This window comes from Phocoena sinus, chromosome X, assembly GCF_008692025.1.
Source record: "Phocoena sinus isolate mPhoSin1 chromosome X, mPhoSin1.pri, whole genome shotgun sequence".
Lineage (NCBI taxonomy): Eukaryota > Metazoa > Chordata > Mammalia > Artiodactyla > Phocoenidae > Phocoena > Phocoena sinus.
In genome coordinates, this window is record NC_045784.1 from 9,222,245 (window position 1) to 9,244,382 (window position 22,138).

The following is a 22,138-nucleotide window of genomic DNA, read 5'->3' on the forward strand; positions in this document are numbered from 1 at the left end:
ATAGCATCCCTTTCTCAGTCAGTCAGGAACTGGTTAATCCCTGGAATCTGATTTTATGGGCAGTCTTCATTTCGGATGTCCACATTTCAAGCCCTTAGCAATCAATGCTTTTTCTTTTTTTTTCTTTTAACACTTATCTCAAAAGAACATCAAACTCAGCCCTCATAGAAGAGCTCATTCAGGCCGAATAAATGGTCAAGGAAGGGTCAAGGGTCTGTTGTCCAAAAAAAAGGGAAAGGTTTATGGTACAAAACTATTACTTTCTCTTTTATGTTTTTAAAAATATTTTTAATTAAGACTATTTTTTAAGAGCAATTTTAGGTTCACAGCAAAACTGAAAGGAAAATACAGAAATCTCCCATATACCCACTGCCGCCACACATGCATCGCCTCCCCCACTATCAACATCCCCACCAGAGGGCTACATTTGCTACAAATGATGAACCTGCATCCATATATCATCATCACCCAAACTCCATAGTTTACGTTATAGTTCACTCTTGATATTGTACAGTCTGTAGATTTGGACAAATGTATAATGATATGTATCCCTCATTATATCATACATTATATTTTATACTACCCTAAAATCCTCTCTCCTCTGCCTATTCATTCCTTCCTCCCCTCCTAACCCCTGGCAACCACTGATCTTTTTACTCTCTCCATAGTCGTGCCTTTTCCGTAATGTCACATGGTTGGAATCATACAGTATGTAGCCTCTTCAGACTGCCTTCTTTCACTTAGTGATACACATTTAAGGTTCCTCCATGTCTTTTCATGGCTTCATAGTTAATTCCTTTTTAGCACTGAATAATATTCCATTGTCTGGACGTCCCACAGTTTATTTATCCATTCACCTACTAAAGGACATCTTGGTGGATTCCAAGTTTTGGCAATGATGAATAAAGCTGATATAAACATCCATGTGCAGGTTTTGTGTAGAATAAGTTTTCAACTCTTTTGGATAAGTACCAAGGAGCGTGTTTATTAGATCATATGGCAAGAGTGTGTTTAGTTTCATAAGGAATGGCCAAAGTGTCTTCCAAGGTGGCTGTACTGTTTACATTCTCACCAGCAATGAAGGAGAGTTTCTATTACTCCACATCCTTGCCAGGATTTTGTGTGGTCACTGTTCCAGATTTTGGCCATTCTAATAGGTATGTAGTGTTCTATATGTTTTTGTTTTGCTTTGTTTTGCAATTTATTTCCTATTGACAATGCTTTTATTGTTACTTGGGAATAGAAACTAAGGATTATGTGGTTCTCTATTACTAGTTCAAATTAAAATCTGCAGGACCTAATCCTCTCTCAAATGTTTAAATGAAAAAAAAACAACAATGAATCAATACATTTAAAGTACTTTGGGAAGTATGTGGTGCAGTATAAGCGCTGTGTGGTCGTTTGCTGTTACTTTAGCTAAAAATCCATCTGCGTTCATGAAAACTGCTGGCAGCATGTATGTCACGAGCCCATTTGGTAGCACAGGGAACTTGCCGAGTTGAACTTTTGTTGGTAGGTAGGCCCCCCACTCATTCCTTGGTAAAAAACATACATTGAAGATTTTCAACACTGAGATTTCTCTCAGAAATGGACCTGAAGATGAAATACTTGTGGATTCACTCAGCACCTTCTCTTCACCCTTAACCGGGAGCAGCTCACTCCTGGGTCATTGTGTGTTGTTAAATCACCATGGAGCTGGGCTGGGACACAGCACACCAGGCCTTCTCACCAACGCTCAAGACATCATTAGCATCGTCATGTCTCTGAAAGCCCAGATCTATTTGTCTCCTTGGTCATGTCCCTTAGGACACAGGCTCTGTCCTGTGCCGATGCCTTTAATTACAGCATTCTTCATAGTTTTTCCCAGGTCAAGCAAGAGTCAGGCACCAACAGTATATTTCTTCTTCTATCAGTTCAGTTTTGGCTTTCAGTAGATTATTCAGATCAAACTCCCTTTAAGAGCAAATCAGAGTCAAGAGCCCTTGGGCTCTGTGTGCAGCTGGCTGGACCGCTGTGCTTCCCCCATCTTATTCCTTCCCCACCCACACTCACGGCCTGGATGCCGCTATCTCTGTGCCTTGAAACCATCAGATCAAATCTCATCTTGTCCTTTATCCTGTTTGAACTGGGATTCACAAAGAGAAGTTCAGACTCCCCAAGTCATCCTTCATTTCCTGGCCTCTCATCCCCATACTCACCACATGTCACAAGTCACCTTATTAGTTAGCATGTCCCTGCTCACAGGATTTTTAATTTCCGACCCCTCCCCGCCCCGTGCTCATCTGCTTTATTTTTCGAAATTACCACTGCTTATAATTTCTTTCATTGTTTATTATCTGTCTCTTCCCACTCGAATATAACCTTCGTGAAGGCAGAGACTCTGTCTTGTTCGCCATGTCTTCCTAGTGCCAAGAATAGCGCCTGGCACACGGCAAGAACATGAAAGACCATTGTTAAATGGTGCTCTGACAGCAATGGGCACGTGGTGCTTGGGAAAAGATTCTTAGGACTTTCCGTTCCTGAATCCAGCTTCAGGAATTCTACTCCATTCCTCCTTCGCAGCATCAACTCCCTTTAGATTTCTGTTCAGGTTCTCTGAGCTTAGTTTACCTCCCCCACCCTAGTCATAACTACCATGATCATCTTCTTTAGGCTCCTGTGTCAGCCTGTCTTTTTTTAGTTAAGCAGTTGCTGAAGCGATGCCCTCTCTTTTTTGTCCTTTATGCTTTTTTTGGGAGAGCAGTGGTGGAAAGGGTAGGGCAGGAACACTGCTTTCTTTTGAAAGTCATGTAACTACAGTCAAGCCACGAAGTTTGGCTGGCTTCTGAAGATCTTTTCTCTAGTTTCTTTGTACTAAGACAGATAGCTCTGAATACCATTTGGCAGTATTCCCTGCCATTTTCTTTTCCCTTCCATTTTCATTTCTTTTATCTGTAATCTACATTCTAGCCAAGCTCTGAAAGATTATCTTTTTTCAGCCCTCACTGTGAAGGTTGAATTATAGCTATGATTTATTTATTGCCTATTACATTCATCAATATATGCATATATGTGTGTTTGCATGTGCGAATGTGTGTATATGTACATATACACATACACACACACACATGTGCACATATATACATCATTTTACAGATGAGAAAACTGAGATTCAGAGAGGTAAAATAGCTTCTCCAAGATTACTCAGATGGTGAAGTCCAACTTCTCAACAGTAGAGTTTACCATTCCTTACCTCTCATTTTCTCTTTAGTCCATTTTAACCTACTCCATTCAAAACTACTCTTAAGGGCTTCCCTGGTGGCACAGTGGTTGAGAGTCCGCCTGCCGACGCAGGGGACATGGGTTCGTGCCCCGGTCCGGGAAGATCCCACATGCCACGGAGCGGCTGGGCCCGTGAGCAGTGGCCACTGAGCCTGCGCGTCCGGAGCCTGTGCTCTGCAACGGGAGAGGCCACAACAGTGAGAGGCCCATGTACCGCAAAAAAAAAAACAACAAAAAAACACTACTCTTAAAAGGTTGCCAAATCTTGTTGATTTTTGTTAATTTAAAATTTTCTCTATGAAATATTTCAAATATATAGACAAAAAGAGAAAATTATACCAGTAGTGCTCATATATTATCCTACATTTGCTTCAAACTTTTAAAAGAAATAATCTATTACAGCTAAGGTGATGTCTATTTTATACTTTTCCCTGGTCACATTCCCCCTACTCCCTCCCCAGATGTCACTGCTTTCAGGACTTAAAAAAAATAATTCCTATGCTTGCTTTTACATTATTCCTAAATACAAATGGATCTACAGAAGTATATATACTTAGTTTTAGATTTTTAAAAAAACTTTTAAATAACCGTCTTTGTAACAATTGCTTTTTTTTTTAGCTCAACATTAGGCTTTGGGGATTTTTCCATGTTGATTAGAGTGTCTCTCTTTTTCATTCATTTTAATTGCTCAGAGAATTCCATTGCATGAATATACCACAATTTATTTACCTCGTCTCCTGTTGATATATAATTAGGTCATTTCTATATTTTGGTTTTTAAAACTATAATGTCACTCTTCTGTCTTCTTCTTATGCCACGTCTCAGCAACATTTTCCATAGTTAACCATTCTTTATTCTTCTACACTTTTTTTTTTTAAACATTTTACATTTATTACTGAATCCCCAAATTCCCATTTTACAGATGAAGAAGTTGGACTGAGAGAGGTCAAATAACTAGCTCAAGGTCATAATGGTAGATTTAAACCCAGACCTGTGCAACTCAAAACTTTATTAATCATCTCACTTTGCTCTTTCTTGACTTCCAGAGCTGCAGCAAAATCTCTCTCCTACAAACTACCATATCATCTACTTTTTCACACTTATTTGGTACTTTAAATTTATGGTCAAAATTAATCATGGTACCATTCATTCTCTTTTTGTGTGTAATCCTGTTATGACACGGTACAGTTTCGACTTGACTGGACATCTCTTTCGCACTTTTTTTTTTTTTTTTTAACATCTTTATTGGGGTATAATTGCTTTACAATAGTGTGTTAGTTTCTGCTTTATAACAAAGTGAATCAGCTATACATATACATATGCTCCCATGTGTCTTCCCTCTTGCGTCTCCCTCCCTCCACCTCTCCCCATCCCACCCCTCCAGGCTGTCCCAAAGCCCCGAGCTAATATCCCTGTGCCTTGCGGCTGCTTCCCCCTAGCTATCTACCTTACTACATTTGTTAGTGTGTATATGTCCATGACTCTCTCTCGCCCTGTCAAAACTCACCCTTCCCCCTCCCCATATCCTCAAGTCCGTTCTCCAGTAGGTCTGCGCCTCTATTCCTGTCTTATCCCTAGGTTCTTCATGACATTTTTTTCCCTTAAATTCCATATATATGTGTTAGCATACGGTATTTGTCTTTTTCTTTCTGACTTACTTCACTCTGTATGACAGACTCTAGGTCTATCCATCTCATTACAAATAACTCAATTTCATTTCTTTTTAAGGCTGAGTAATATTCCATTGTGTATATGTGCCACATCTTCTTTATCCATTCGTCCGATGATGGGCGCTTAGGTTCTTTCCGTCTCCGGGCTATTGTAAATAGAGCTGCAATGAACATTTTGGTACATGACTCTTTTTGAATTTTGGTTTTCTCAGGGTATATGCCCAGTAGTGGGATTGCTGGGTCATATGGTAATTCTATTTGTAGTTTTTTAAGGAACCTCCATACTGTTCTCCATAGTGGCTGAACCAATTCACATTCCCACCAGCAGTGCAAGAGTGTCCCCTTTTCTCCACACCCTCTCCAGCATTTATTGTTTCTAGATTTTTTGATGATGGCCATTCTGACTGGTGTGAGATGATATCTCATTGTACTTTTGATTTGCATTTCTCTAATGATTAATGATGTTGAGCATTCTTTCATGTGTTTGTTGGCATTCTGTATATCTTCTTTGGAGAAATGTCTGTTTAGGTCTTCTGCCCATTTTTGGATGGGGTTGTTTGTTTTTTTGTTATTGAGCTGCATGAGCTGCTTGTAAATTTTGGAGATTAATCCTTTGTCAGTTGCTTCATTTGCAAATGTTTTCTCCCATTCTGAGGGTTGTCTTTTGGTCTTGATTATGGTTTCCTTTGCTGTGCAAAAGCTTTGAAGTTTCATTAGGTCCCATTTGTTTATTTTTGTTTTTATTTCCATTACTCTAGGAGGTGGGTCAGAAAGGATCTTGCTGTGATTTATGTCATAGAGTGTTCTTCCTATGTTTCCCTCTAAGAGTTTGATAGTTTCTGGCCTTACATTTAGGTCTTTAATCCATTTTGAGCTTATTTTTGTGTATGGTGTTAGGGAGTGATCTAATCTCATACTTTTACATGTACCTGTCCAGTTTTCCCAGCACCATTTATTGAAGAGGCTGTCCTTTCTCCACTGTACATTCCTGCCTCCTTTATCAAAGATAAGGTGTCCATATGTGCGTGGGTTTATCTCTGGGCTTTCTATCCTGTTCCACTGATCTATCTTTCTGTTTTTGTGCCAGTACCATACTGTCTTGATTACTGTAGCTTTGTAGTATAGTCTGAAGTCAGGGAGCCTGATTCCTCCAGCTCCTTTTTTTGTTCTCAAGATTGCTTTGGCTATTCGGGGTCTTTTGTGTTTCCATACAAATTGTGAAATTTTTTGTTCTAGTTCTGTGAAAAATGCCAGTGGTAGTTTGATAGGGATTGCATTGAATCTGTAGATTGCTTTGGGTAGTAGAGTCATTTTTCACAATGTTGATTCTTCCCATCCAAGAACATGGTATATCTCTCCATCTATTTGTATCATCTTTAATTTCTTTCATCAGTGTCTTATAATTTTCTGCATACAGGTCTTTCGTATCCTTAGGTTGGTTTATTCCTAGATATTTTATTCTTTTTGTTGCAATGGTAAACGGGAGTGTTTTCTTGATTTCACTTTCAGATTTTTCATCATTAGTATATAGGAATGCCAGAGATTTCTGTGCATTAATTTTGTATCCTGCTACTTTACCAAATTCATTGATTAGCTCTAGTAGTTTTCTGGTAGCATCTTTAGGATTCTCTATGTATAGTATCATGTCATCTGCAAACAGTGACAGCTTTACTTCTTCTTTTCCGATTTGGATTCCTTTTATTTCCTTTTCTTCTCTGATTGCTGTGGCTAAAACTTCCAAAACTATGTTGAATAAGAGTGGTGAGAGTGGGCAACCTTGTCTTGTTCCTGATCTTAGTGGAAATGCTTTCAGTTTTTCACCATTGAGGATGATGTTTGCTGTGGGCTTGTCATATATGGTCTTTATTATGTTGAGGAAAGTTCCCTCTATGCCTACTTTCTGCAGGGTTTTTATCATAAATGGGTGTTGAATTTTGTCGAAAGCTTTCTCTGCATCTATTGAAATGATCATATGGTTTTTCTCCTTCAATTTGTTAATATGGTTTATCACATTGATAGATTTGCGTATATTGAAGAATCCTTGCATTCCTGGAATAAACCCCACTTGATCATGGTGTATGATCCTTTTAATGTGCTGTTGGATTCTGTTTGCTAGTATTTTGTTGAGGATTTTTGCATCTATGTTCATCAGTGATATTGGCCTGTAGTTTTCTTTCTTTGTGACATCCTTGTCTGGTTTTGGTATCAAGGTGATGGTGGCCTCATAGAAGGAGTTTGGGAGTGTTCCTCCCTCTGCTATATTTTGGAAGAGATCGAGAAGGATAGGTGTTAGATCTTCTCTAAACGTTTGATAGAATTCACCTGTGAAGCCATCTGGTCCTGGGCTTTTGTTGGTTGGAAGATTTTTAATCACAGTTTCAATTTCAGTGCTTGTGATTGGGTTGTTCATATTTTCTATTTCTTCCTGATTCAGTCTTGGCAGGTTGTGCATTTCTAAGAATTTGTCCATTTCTTCCAGATTGTCCATTTTATTGGCATAGAGTTGCTTGTAGTAATCTCTCATGATTTTTTTTATTTCTGCAGTGTCAGTTGTTATTTCTCCTTTCTCATTTCTAATTCTATTGATTTGAGTCTTCTCCCTTTTTTTCTTGATGAGTCTGGCTAGTGGTTTATCTATTTTGTTTATCTTCTCAAAGAACCAGCTTTTAGTTTTATTGATCTTTGCTATCGTTTCCTTCGTTTCTTTTTCATTTATTTCTGATCTGATTTTTATGATTTCTTTCCTTCTGCTAGCTTTGGGGCTTTTTTGTTCTTCTTTCTCTAATTGCTTGAGGTGCAAGGTTAGGTTGTTTATTCGAGATGTTTCCTGCTTCTTGAGGTGGGCTTGTATTGCTATAAACTTCCCCCTTAGAACTGCTTTTGCTGCATCCCATAGGTTTTGGGTCGTTGTGTCTCCATTGTCATTTGTTTCTAGGTATTTTTTTATTTCCGCTTTGATTTCTTCAGTGATCACTTCATTATTAAGTAGTGTATTGTTTAGCCTCCATGTGTTTGTATATTTTACAGATCTTTTCCTGTAATTGATATCTAGTCTCATGGCGTTGTGGTCGGAAAAGATACTTGATACAATTTCAATTTTCTTAAATTTACCAAGGCTTGATTTGTGACCCAAGATATGATCTATCCTGGAGAACGTTCCATGAGCACTTGAGAAAAATGTGTATTCTGTTGTTTTTGAATGGAGTGTCCTATAAATATCAATTAAGTCCATCTTGTTTAATGTATCATTTAAAGCTTGTGTTTCCTTATTTATTTTCATTTTGGATGATATGTCCATGGGTGAAAGTGGGGTGTTAAAGTCCCCTACTATGAATGTGTTACTGTCAATTTCCCCTTTTATGGCTGTTAGTATTTGCCTTATGTATTGAGGTGCTCCTATGTTGGGTGCATAAATATTTACAATTGTTATATCTTCTTCTTGGATCGATCCCTTGATCATTATGTAGTGTCCTTCTTTATCCCTTTTAATAGTCCTTATTTTAAAGTCTATTTTGTCTGATATGAGAATTGCTACTCCACCTTTCTTTTGGTTTCCATTTGCATGGAATATCTTTTTCCATCCCCTTACTTTCAGTCTGTATGTGTCTCTAGGTCTGAGGTGGGTCTCTTGTAGACAGCATATATAAGGGTCTTGTTTTTGTATCCATTCAGCCAATCTGTGTCTTTTGGTGGGAGCATTTAGTCCATTTACATTTAAGGTAATTATCGATATGTATGTTCCTATTCCCATTTTCTAAATTGTTTTGGGTTCGTTATTATAGGTCTTTTCCTTCTTTTGCATTTCTTATCTAGAGAAGTTCCTTTAGCATTTGTTGTAAAGCTGGTTTGGTGGTGCTGAACTCTCTCAGCTTTTGCTTGTCTGTAAAGGTTTTAATTTCTCCATCAAATCTGAATGAGATCCTTGCTGGGTAGAGTAGTCTTGGTTGCAGGTTTTTCTCCTTCATCACTTTCAGTATGTCCTGCCACTCCCTTCTGGCTTGTAGGGTTTCTGCTGAGAGATCAGCTGTTAACCTTATGGGGATTCCCTTGTGTGTTATTTGTTGTTTTTCCCTTGCTGCTTTTAATATGCTTTCTTTGTATTTAATTTTTGATAGTTTGATTAATATGTGTCTTGGCGTATTTCTCCTTGTATTTATCCTGTATGGGACTCTCTGTGCTTCCTGGACTTGATTAACTATTTCCTTTCCCATATTAGGGAAGTTTTCAACTATAATCTCTTCAAATATTTTCTCAGTCCCTTTCTTTTTTTCTCCTTCTTCTGGAACCCCTATAATTCGAATGTTGGTGCGTTTCATGTTGTCCCAGAGCTCTCTGAGACTGTCCTCAGTTCTTTTCATTCTTTTTTCTTTATTCTGCTCTGCAGTAGTTATTTCCACTACTTTATCTTCCAGGTCACTTATCCGTTCTTCTGCCTCAGTTATTCTGCTATTGATCCTATCTAGAGTACTTTTAATTTCATTTATTGCGTTGTTCATCGTTGCTTGTTTCATCTTTAGTTCTTGTAGGTCCTTGTTAACTGTTTCTTGCATTTTGTCCATTCTACTTCCAAGATTTTGGATCATCCTTACTATCATTATTCTGAATTCTTTTTCAGGTAGATTGCCTATTTCCTCTTCACTTGTTAGGCCTGGTGGGTTTTTATCTTGCTCCTTCATCTGCTGTGTGTTTTTCTGTCTTCTCATTTTGCTTATCTTACTGTGTTTGGGGTCTCCTTTTTGCAGGCTGCACGTTCGTAGTTCCCGTTGTTTTTGATGTCTGTCTCCAGTGGCTAAGGTTGTTTCAGCGGGTTGTGTAGGCTTCCTGGTGGAGGGGACTAGTGCCTGTGTTGTGCTGGATGAGGCTGGATCTTGTCTCTCTAGTGGGCAGGTTCACGTCTGGTGGTGTGTTTTGGGGTGTCTGTGGCGTTGTTATGATTTTAGGCAGCCTCTCTGCTAATGGGTGGGGTTGTGTTCCTGTTTTGCTAGTTGTTTGGCACAGGTTGTCCAGCACTGTGGCTTGCTGGTCGTTGAGTGAAGCTGGGTGCTGGTGTTAAGATGGAGGTCTCTGGGAGATTTCCACCGTTTAATATTATGTGGAGCTGGGAGGTCTCTTGTTGACCAGTGTCCTGAAGTTGGCTCTCCTACCTCAGAGGCAGAGCCCTGCCTCCTGGGCTGGAGCACCAAGAGCCTTTCATCCACACGGCTCAGAATAATAGGGAGGAAAAGTAGAGAGAATTATTAGAAGTATGAGGAAAGAAAGAAGGAAAGGAGGAAAGGAAGGAAGGAAGAAAGAAGCAAAGAAGGAAAGAAAGGAGGGAGGGAGGGAGGGAGGAAGGAAGGAAGGAAGGAGGGAAAGAAGGAGAAAATGTAGAGAGAATTAGAAGTATGAGGAAAGAAAGAAGGAAAGGAGGAAAGGAAGGAAGGAAGAAAGAAGCAAAGAAGGAAAGAAAGGGAGGGAGGGGGGAAGGAAGGAAGGAAGGAGGGAAAGAAGGAGAAAATGTAGAGAGAATTAGTAGAAGTATGAGGAAAGAAAGAAGGAAAGGAGGAAAGGAAGGAAGGAAGAAAGAAGCAAAGAAGGAAAGAAAGGAGGGAGGGAGGGAGGGAGGAAGGGAGGAAGGAAGGAGGGAAAGAAGGAAAAAAGACAGAAAGAAGATACAGTAAAAATAAAATAAAGTATAATATAGTTATTGTACTAAAAAATATTTAGAAAGAAAAAAAAAAAAAAAGAACGGATAGAACCCTAGGACAAATGTTGGAAACAAAGCTATACAGAGAAAATCTTACACAGAAGCATACACATACGCGTTCACAAAGAGAGGCAAAGGGGGAAAAATCATAAATCCTGCTCCCAGAGACCACCTCCTCAACCTGGGGTGATTCGCTGTCTAAAGGAGGGAAGGAAGGAAGGAAAGAAAGAAAGAACGAAGGTAAAGTACAATAAAGTTATTACAATTAAAATTATTAAGAAAAAAAAATTTTTTTTTTTAAATACCATGGACGGATAGAGCCCTAGGACAAATGTTGGAAGCAAAGCTATACAGAGAAAATCTTACACAGAAGCATACACATACACGTTCACAAAGAGAGGCAAAGGGGGAAAAATCATAAATCCTGCTCCCAGAGACCACCTCCTCAATTTGGGGTGATTCGTTGTCTAAAGGAGGGAAGGAAGGAAGGAAAGAAAGAAAGAAAGAACGAAGGTAAAGTTCAATAAAGTTATTACAATTAAAATTAATTATTAAGAAAAAAAATTTTTTTTAAAAAAAAACCATGGACGGATAGAGCCCTAGGACAAATGGTGGAAGCAAGAGTATACAGACAAGATCTCACACAGAAGCATACACGCACACATTCACAAAAAGAGGAAAAGGGAAAAAAATCACAGATCTCGCTCCTAAATTCCCCCTCTTCAATTTGGGATCACTCCCTGTCTATTCAGGTATTCCACAATGCAGGGCACATCAAGTTGATTGTGGAGCTTCAATCCGCCGCCTCCGCGGCTGCCGGGAGAGACCTCCCCCTCTCCTCCCTGCTCTCACAGCTCACAGGAGCTCAGCTTTGTACCCGGCCCTGCCCCTGCGCGCAGATCGCTGGAGGGCGTCTGTTTTTTGCTCAGACAGGACGGGGTTAAAGGAGCCGCTGATTCGGGAGCTCCGGCTCACTCAGGCCGGGGGTTGGGGGATGGGGGAAGGAGGGGCACCGCGTGCGGGGCGGGCCTGCGGCGGCAGAGGCGGCGTGACGCTGCGGCAGAGGCCGGCGTGACGCTGCACCAGCCTGAGACCCGCCGTGCGTACTCCAGGGGAAGTTGTCCCTGGATCCCGGGAACCTGGCAGTGGCGGCCTGTACAGGCTCCGCGGAAGAGGGGCGCGGAGAGTGACCTGTGCTCGCACACAGCTCCCCTGGTGGCGGCAGCAGCAGCCCCAGCGTCTCCCGCCCGTCTCTTGGGTCCGCGGTTTCAGCCGCGGCTCGCGCCCGTCTCTGGGGCTCGCGCTTCCCGCCGCGGCTCGCGCCCGTCTCGGGGGCTCGCGCCCTCAGCCGCGGCTCGCGCCCGTCTCTGGGGTTCGCGCTTTTAGCCGCGGCTCGCGCCCGTCTCTGGAGTTCCTTTAAGCAGCGCTCTTAAATCCCTCTCCTCGCGCACCAGGAAACAAAGAGGGAAGAAAAAGTCTCTTGCCTTTTCGGCCGGTGCAGGCTTTTCCCCGAACTCCCTCCCGGCTAGTCGTGGCGCACCAACCCCTTCAGGCTATGCTCAAGCCGCCAACCCCAGTCCTCTCCCTGCGCTCCATCCAAAACCGAAACCCGAGCCTCAGCTCGCAGCCCCGCCCGCCCCGGCGGGTGAGCAGACAAGCCTCTCAGGTTGGTGAGTGCCGGTCGGCACCGATCGTCTGTGCAGGAATCTCCCCGCTTTGCCCTCCGCACCCGTCGCTGTGCACCTCTCCGCGGTCCCGAAGCTCCCCCCTCCGCCTCCCGCAGTCTCCGCCCGCGGAGGGGCTTCCTAGTGTGTGGAAACTTTTCCTCCTTCACAGCTCCCTCCCACTGGTGCAGGTGCCGTCCTTATTCTTTTGTCTCTGTTTTTTCTTTTTTCTTTTGCCCTACCCAGGTACGTGGGGAGTTTCTTGCCTTTTGGGAGCTCTGAGGTCTTCTGCCAGCCTTCAGTAGGTGTTCTGTAGGAGTTGTTCCACGTGTAGATGTATTTCTGGTGTATCCGTGAGGAGGAAGGCGATCTCCACGTCTTACTCTTCCGCCATCTTCCCCCGTCTCCTCTTCTACACTTTTCTCTCTTGGTTCTGCAACACCCAGCGTCTTTGGTTTTAATTGTCGTCTGGTCACTCCTTCTGAGTTTTCTTTCCCTTCCTGCCTTCTTCTATTTAACCTAAAATTTTGGGAGTTCGCCAGAACTTGGTATCAAGCCATTTCGCCTTGTCTCTCCATCCCACTTTCTTCCTAGATGGTCTCATCTATCCCTATGACTTTAAATATAGACTGACAATACGGTAAGTGCCATCCCTTGCCCACATCTCTGAGCTCCAGACTCATGAATCATGACAATTACCTACTTGACACGTCTTCTTGGATGTCTCAAAGGCCACTCGAGTTCAAACTTAAGACATCTTAGGAAAAAAAAGGAACTCTTTGTTTTTCTGTCTGTACCTGTGGTAGAGAGTTTCTAATATGGATCCCAACGATTCTGCCTCCTGATGTGCACATCTTCGTGTAATCTCCTCCCCTTGAGTGTGGGCTGCAACTAATGACTTGCTTCTAGTCAGTAGAGCAAAAGTGATGGTATGTCAGTCACTTCTAACATTAGGTTACACAAGACTGACTTCCATCTGCCTTGCATTTTCTCTGGCTCTCCTGGCTTCCTCACTCTGTGTTGCTGTGCTGTGATGGCTGTAGTGGCCCGCATGACTGAGAGTGGTCTCTGGCCAGTAACCACTGAAGAACTGCATTCTACCAACAGTTACACGAGTGTGAACTTGGGGGTTATTCCTGCCACAGCTGAGCCTTGTGATGGCTGCAGCCACTGCCAACATTTTGATTGCTTGATTGTATTCTTGTGAGAGACCCCAGAGAGGGTGGATCCAGCTAAGCTGCACTGGGATGCCTGGCCCACAGAAACAATGAGATAATAAGTGTTTGTTGTTTTTAAGCTGCTAAGTTTTGTAGTACTTTGTTATACAGTGGTAGACAACTCATACAAATCCTGTTCACGTCCCAGTGGCCCCTATATCAATTAACCATCCCCTTGGTAACTCAGGTTATAAACTAGTCTACCTAGACCCATTCTTCTTCGTCATCCTCTATAACAACCCATTCGTTAGTCCTGTAGCTTCTGTCTTCAAAATATAACATAAATATCTCTGCTTCTCTCTCTGTCGACATATACTTAGGCCAAGCCCTCTTCATCTCTTGCCTTGAGGGAGAAAGAAGAGCTCTTTGAATGTGCCCCTTAGGGGATGTTAAGGTCTTTTATCTTCCTACCTTTTTTGTCTTATTATTTATTTGCCTATTTAATAGATTTTGATCACTGAGGTCCTTTTTTATGTACTGGTGATGGTGATAAAAATTTAAAATCATCCCTGAGTCCTGGAGTTTGCAGTAAAATAAAGGAGACAAATAGTCATCAAATTAACTGAGAAATGTGAAGTCTCTGAAGAAGGGATAACTGATTCTATGAGAATAAGATCATAGTGCTGCCCATTGTACTTAGGATTTCTCAAGAAATTGATATTGAGGACTATTTTTTTTTTTTTTTTTTTTGCGGTACTTGGGTCTCTTACTGCTGTGGCCTCTCCCATTGCGGAGCACAGGCTCCGGACACGCAGGCTCAGCGGCCATGGCTCACGGGCCCAGCCGCTCCACGGCATGCGGGAACCTCCCGGACCGGGGCACGAACCAGGGAAGCCCCGAGGATTATTCTTGATCAGAGGTGCTTTCCAACTTGTTTGAGGTAGAATTTTCCAGGGTGGTGTAGAACATGATGGTTGATAAAGTTATGCATGTGTCATTGTATTCAATTATCTGACTAATTATTCTGTTTGCTTCCTTAATTATCCCCCCCCATATATGAATCTCTAGGGATGGGGCCTTAAATACCAGAAACTATGGCTGGGTGTTTTTCCTCCCTTCACCATTAAAGAGTTTGAGTAAATTATCAAGATTGCATTTTACCTAAGGAAAAAAGGCATAAATTTGTTCCTGTTATATGTAAGTGATGTATATATCATATCATAAATTGTGTCCTAATACAGGCATATAATGGTGTAAGATATCTCTTTAAATGATTACATCTTTTTTCTTTAGAATCATAAAAATTCTTAGAATTAAAATGGGGACTTCTTTTGTTCATTGGGTTCACTCTCCCGTGTAGTGTGGGAATTTGCCCTATACCCTTCATAACCAGGGATATTCCAAGCTCTGTATAATCATTTCTGGGAATTGGCAACTGATTATCACACAAGGCAGCTCTTTTAATTGTTACAGAGATGAGATTGTTGTAACCTCTTACACTGATTTGAATTCTACTTACTTTTGATTTATGTCTTTTGGGCCTGTTTACTTCTAGTAAAACTGAGTAATTCTAACTTAGGGTTCATTGCTACTCTGTAAATTCATATCATATTAAATTCCTCATGACTAAGGTTTTTTTCAATGGCTTATAACTTTTAGGCCCTCAAAATTAACTCAATTTGTTCTCACATCAGTCCAATGGATTCTTTACAGCAAGAGACAATCTTCAGATCTTGAATTGTGAGAAACTATAATTTCCTCAATCACATAGACGTTTGATGTAATCATCTGATGTGAGCAAGCAATCTATGTGAGGAAAACTAGAATCGGCCTGAAACAATTCCTTCCTGTTACATGGAATGTGACAGAGGGATCACCAAAAACTGTTTGTGGAAGTCAACGCTCATTCCTCAGCCCTTGCTTTCTGAAAACAAATTTGCTAGGGTATAAATAAGATAAGCAGTAAATAAGTACGAAAGATAGTCCCAGTGCAGAAAAAGTCAAACAGAAACATCTCAGTCTTTACTTCTTGTCAATTGGACTTTTTGATGCATTTATAGATATCTAATGCATTATTTTGAACTAAATTGTGCCTTCTTTTTCTAGTCAAAAGAAATATTAGTAAATCTAATATCTAGGGTATTTTACCTGTACAGATAAAATTATTCCTCAGTAATGGTCAGTGTAGTCTTAAGTGCATAGGAATCATTTGCTTATAAACTAAATAGTCTTTTTCTATTGCTGGTGTTTAAATATTGGCCACATCTTTGAAGTTCCCGTAAGATGGAAAAAGCAAGTTTATTAACTAGGTCACTGGTCTCCTGTTGCCATACATTGAATTTTATTTCTCAACATTAAGGATGCATTAGTTTTCAGTTGCTGCATAACAAGTTGCCACAAACTCAGCTAATGGCTTAAAAAACATAGAGTTTATATGAGTCAGGAGTCCATGCATGGCTTAGCTGGGCTCTGTGCTCAGTATCTCACAAGGTTGAAAGCAAGGTGTTGGCTGGGCTGTGTTCCCTTCTGAATCTTAGGGTCCACGTCCACACTCGTGTGGTTGTTGACATAATTCAGTTTTGTGCAGTTGTATGACTGATGACCGCACTTTCTTCTTGGCTGTCAGCCTAGTGCTGTTCTCAGCACCTAGAGAACCCTGAAGTTCCTTCCCACTTGAGTTTCTCATATTTCTTACTTTTTCAAAGCCAGCAGGACAATCTTTCTGAGCTCTACGTCCCATTTAAAGGGCTTACCTTTTTGGTCAGGACCACCCAGGATAATCTCCCTTTTGATTAATTTAACATCACCTGATTAGGGACTTTAATTACATCTGAAAACCCTTTTCATATAATGTAATCTAATCGTGGGAGTAACTCTCCCATCATATTCACAGGTCATGTCCACACCTAAGGGAAGGGAATTACATAGGGCATGTACACCAACACAGTGGGAATCTTGAGGATCATCTTAGAATTCAGCCTAATACATTCCATTTGCTCCTTTCTGGTCCTAATATTTCTGAGCCTCATTTGATCATGTGTCAAATGAGAACTGTTACAGATCAAATGAGAATTGTTACAGATATTAGGACCCCACTCCTAGCAGGAACTCTGTCTTTCTCTTTATGCTGTTGTAAAGATAGAAGCCAGTCTGACTTATAGAAACATAGGAAACTTCCCAGACCTCATGAGGCACACTAGCGTCCTGGAATGAGAATGTTAGTCTTCTAGATCATCTCAAAGGAACAGGCTTTCCAGAAGAGTTAGTATCTACACTGTATCATCTCTCACAGTCCTCTAAGAAAGCCTGTTCAGTGCCACTACCATTAGCACAATCCCCCACAATAAATAGAAAGAACACCCAAATACAGGATGATGGAGTAAACCTCCAAATGAGACCTTCTTCCCCAGGTAGACTTGTTGGTGCTTGGGGTCCTTTCTGATTGTTTTGGGTCTCTTGTTTATGGCCATCAACATGGAAAGCCTCAACTTGAGCTACTCAGTGAGGCTTTATTTCATGGTAATTGGAATCTCTGCAAATCCAGCACCAATTGATTAGACAGACAACAAAAACAGCATATATTTTCTATGGCAAATCTGAAAATGACAACAAACCACAGGCATCTAACCATTCCTGAGTTACAAAAGCAATCTGGACCATTCTAAGACAAATGGGTGTGAAAGTTGTTAGAGAGGGCAGTGTCCATTAGCACTAGGAAGGAGAAGAAAGAAAAGGAAACAAAAAATCAAGTTGCAGCTAGCCATTGACTGACTCAAGACAAGGGCAGGATGTTAGTTGAAACAAAGCAAAAGGGTGAGAAATGAAGGCTGTGTTTTGACAGCGACATTTTCCTCTTAAGCTGAGTGCCTAGTATTTCTCTCTCGAAACCCTGAGCATCTTCTTTTCTAGGATACCCTGACGGATGCTAATAATGCTTCTGTAGATAAGTTTTGGTGAGGAACATTGATAATGTTTGTAAGGTACCTACCATAAGACCTGGCAAATCATGAATGCACATAACAAATGCTAAACTGTAGTAGTTGTAGAAGAAATAGTGTAAGTGGTCTACAGTGCACTCTCCCTAGAGGGAAGACTCTAAAGTACCAACACCCATGTTCACGGTAATTTTATGAGAGGATTGGGAAGAAGAGGAGTGAATATGGAAAAGCATGTTTTGACATTCCTGCTCAGTTTGCAGTCACAGAAGTGGTTGTGCTTTCCCCCAGGAGGTCAGTTTTCTGGTAGAAACTATAGTGAATAGAAGTCTGTATCATCTGTGTCTGTATGATGAATGCTATTCAGAGCAAAGAATTATTTATAAAAATCTTTTGAAATTAAATCTGCAAGGGTTATTTGGAAGGTTAAGAAGAAATATGGAGGGATAGAGGAATGTCAAAAACAAAAGCTCAAAATGTTGAAGATGGCAATGTCCCTGATGGTGAATTTCCCACAAGGCCAATGGCAAGGTGGAAATGATCAGTGTAGACAATGAACTGGGAAGCGGAAAGCTGAGGAGTCATTTGTTTTCAATTAGTCTAGGTCACTGGTTCTCAACCAGGGGTGAATTTGCCCCTCATGCAGCATTTAGCAATGTTTGGAGACATTTTTGGTTCTTATAACCTGGGGAGAGGAAAGGCGGTGCTACGGGTATCTAGGGGGTAGGGGTCAGGGATGCTGCTAAACATCCTAAAAGGCACAGGACGGCCCCCACACAAAAGAATTATCCGGCCCTAAAGGTAAACAGTGTCAAGGTGTGAAACCCTGATCTACGTATTTTAATTCTATCATTGGACCAAGTTGAAGCAGCAGATGCTACATCCATGGCCTCTGTTAGTTTAGCCTCCCATGGAATCATAGAGTTGTAATTCAGTGTTTTGCTTTTTACCTTTGTCAGAAGCCACCGCTACAAATAGACATACAAAATTTAGCATGGCATTTGTGATTTTAATAAAAGATATTGTTCGTGACCTACATGAGACATTTGATGTTAATTTCATTGCTGGTAAAAAAGAATACTCTTTGCTGAGGAATTTCCACATATTTCCAGTTCAATAAGATCCATAAAATAGATCTTCTTTCTCTTTTTGCCTTAGTAGCCAGGAAATTTGGGGCAAAGCTTGAAGCTCAATTGTGATTTTTGAGCCTTTGAACATGATAGCTAGAATAGTTTGTATCTTTTCTTTTCTCTGGTTATGATTTTCTTCTTACATTTCCACTGAATTACCATTCATATATATGAATACATTTATTCATATATATGATTTTCTCATAATCATGCAGAAAGAGCTTCCCTTGCTTTATAGAGTTTTTAATCATTCTTAATATGAACTACGTGGATTGTTAATATGTCAGTTTTTATTGTGAGTCCCTTCTAAGCAGTGTACATTCATGCAGTCTTATGCATTAAATACATTATTGGAATGTCAGACATAGCAATTACATTCGGCAGTTGCTGCTATGGGAATTGAAAGAGGTATGACCAGAGAAACACAAACGATTACTAGTCAAAGGAATTCTGGGGCCCATTTAAGGCTGGCTACCTTCATTGTGGTACCACGAATCCATTCTATTTTGAATTCTCTCCAGCAGTTGTCAGCATCTTGGTGAAAGCGATGTCAGTGTAGAGAGTTGGGTTTATTAGGGCTAAGGTTTGGCCAAGTGGATTTGAGAGGAGAGCGAAAGAAGGGTATTGTGGAATAAATGTCTGTAAAACCATATTAAATGGAGAATGAAGTGACAACAGGGTCGGGGGGGGGGGTGGCTGGGATGGATAAGGAGATGAGTGCTCCCCTTGCTTATCCTTCCGTCTGAGCCCCAATCCATCCAGCTCTTGCCTCCTGCTGCTTCCTTAGGTTGGGCGTTGATTTAGCTGAAAACATTTTCGTCTGGTACATAATCCTGTTTTACGTGAAGCGTCAAGTGCAGTCACTGGCTTTACCAATGCTTATTTTAGTGCTTGTGACTAGAACACCAATTACATTTCAGCTGGACCATTTGCCGCCCCCCTTTCTGGTTCTTTCACTGGGAAGGTACACTCAGCCACCATTCTAGAAGTTTACTCAAGAATTGGATTAGGGGGCTTCCCTGGTGGCGCAGTGGTTGAGAGTCCGCCTGCCGATGCAGGGGACGCGGGTTCGTGCCCCGGTCTGGGAAGATCCCACATGCCGCGGAGCGGCTGGGCCCGTGAGCCATGGCCGCTGAGCCTGCGCATCCGGAGCCTGTGCTCCACAACGGGAGGGGCCAAAACCGTGAGAGGCCCGTGTACCGCAAAAACAAAAACAAAAACAAAACAAAACAAAAAAGAATTGGATTAGACAGACTCATAAAACAGCATGTAGGCATTCCTTGAAGGGAGTTACACTTTGGTTAACTGATATGTTTCTTTGCCAGACCATTGTGTGTATGCACACGTGCGCATGTGTACACGTGACTGGTAAAAGCAGCCAGTGCTTGAGTGTTTCCCTTAGCCTTGTGTGTAGGCACCTCTAGCATCACTGTAAAAGGTATGCAGTAGGCTGACAACCCAACTTGGCAGCTGTTCCTCCTAAAACTGTGCTTTACTCCATGATGTCAGCATGGAAAGCAGTCTCTTGAGCAGTTTATGCCTGATTCTTGGCATCATTAAAATTCTGTTCTTTTCAGTGTTGCTTCATTTTTACAATCAGGATGCTCCATTTTCAGACTTCAAAGCTTTGGAAATTCTTTAATAAATAGATTTTATTTTATTTGGCATCGAATCTAAGTTGAATGATTTTTCATGTGGGAAATAATAAGAATTGTATTTTGAAGGGCATTTACCCCTCTTTGGCAAACATTTGTAAGTGCTTTATGGTTTCCCGAGCTCTTTAATGCATGATGTGTTTTATTACTTATACAACCCCACAGAGCTGGTACTGTGAGCCCCAATTTAAAGATAAGTAAATTACTTTTCAAAAAGGAAAGTGAATTAACAAAGGCTAGGTTTAAGTGATGGAATTAAGATAAAAACACTGATTGTCTTAAACTGTAGGGATCTTTCTGTTATAACATGTTAACTTTAAGCAAGTGGGGTTTCTAGTGAGTTACCAGTTTGTATTGTAACAAAGTGTGTCCAACTTGATCTCAAACTATATTTCAAGGTTAACACTTTATAAATGAAACTAAATCATTGGAGCTTAGGCCAGGGGCTGGAAGTTTATTTACTGATCCAGTCCGACCTCTTGGGCTTCTTGATATTTGGTGAGATGGTCCATTTGTCAGTACTTTGGGAAAGCATTTTGTTTCCTCCAGAATGAAGAGCACTGCTCTTGAATTTTAAACAGAAGAAATGACTGTCCAACAGGGCTCATGGGCACAAAGCATAAACAATAAGCCTCATGTTGGTACCGGAAGAAAATAGGCAATCTCTGTAGAGCCCTTCTATCAACATCTACTTAAATCTACATAATGGGAATATATTGATAACCTCTGAAAATCTGTATAGTAAGTAAACACATCTTTCTCTTCCAAAACTCTATCTAGTGAGGTTATTAGTGGCTAAATGTGTTTAATTTTAAAGATATACTTTACAATGTCATAATATTTTAATATTAAAATATATGTAATGGAACTAAATTATGAGCTATCAGAGTACTTCTACATGGATTATTTATTAACTACAAAGGGTAAAAGATCCCTTTACCATATAGAGATCTGACAAATACCACCTAAGCTAAATGATGCAAATTAACACCCCCAGTACTAGCACAAATGAACATCCCCTTCCTTCTGATGTGATATAGCACTAAGAATGGTATTGCAGGTCTGTGCCGGACCTGCCTAAAATGCTTAACCACGACCGATTCATGAGAAACCCAGACTGAGGGATATTCTGCAACAAAACTGACCCCTCCTCTTCAAAGTTGAAATGTCATGAAAGAAAGTCAGAGGAACTGCTCCAGATTGAAGGAGTCTGAAGAGACATGACAACTAGATGCAGTGAGTTATATCTGGATTAGAAAACCAAAATTGCTATAAAGGATATTATTAGGAAATTTTGCAAAATAAAAAGTTGAACAAGAAAAAATAGCGATATCATTGCAAACAATTGAGAACATTTTGACATTTCTTTAGAAATAATATGAATTGATTTGAATTTTTGGGGAAAACAATCTAGAGCTAAGAAATGAACAGTTTGCAGAGAAGCCTTTAAGTTTGCTTCATTATTGCAAAATTCAACAAAAATAAGAAATTCTGCCTACTTCAAGTGAAACAAATTTATTACAGAACCTTATTTTGGCTCAGGCATTATCTAACTCACACAGATCAATTTTACTTGCATAGAATTTTAAGATTTGGGTAGAGTTCTCCGTTTTCGATTTTTCTGTCTGTTTTAATCTTTAAGTGAGTCATTTGAAAGACATGTTCTTAATACATGATCCCTTTTTAAAAGTGTTTATCTGTTTACTGATTTGGCAGTACGATTATGCACAAAGATTCTCAAACAGCCGTCAAGGCACCACTGACACGGTACTGTGGGAAATTAGATTAATTTATAGACTCCTCTGTTTTTATATTTCACCGTTTAATATTCCACCTCCACACCTGGAAGAGTATCTGAGTTTGGCTAAATATCTTTGTTAGAAACCATTTATCTGTCCATTTGTTATACAAATGTTTATTAAGAAGCTGTGAGATTATGGCCATTTGCTGGGTGCTGGGACTATACAGATAAACTACACC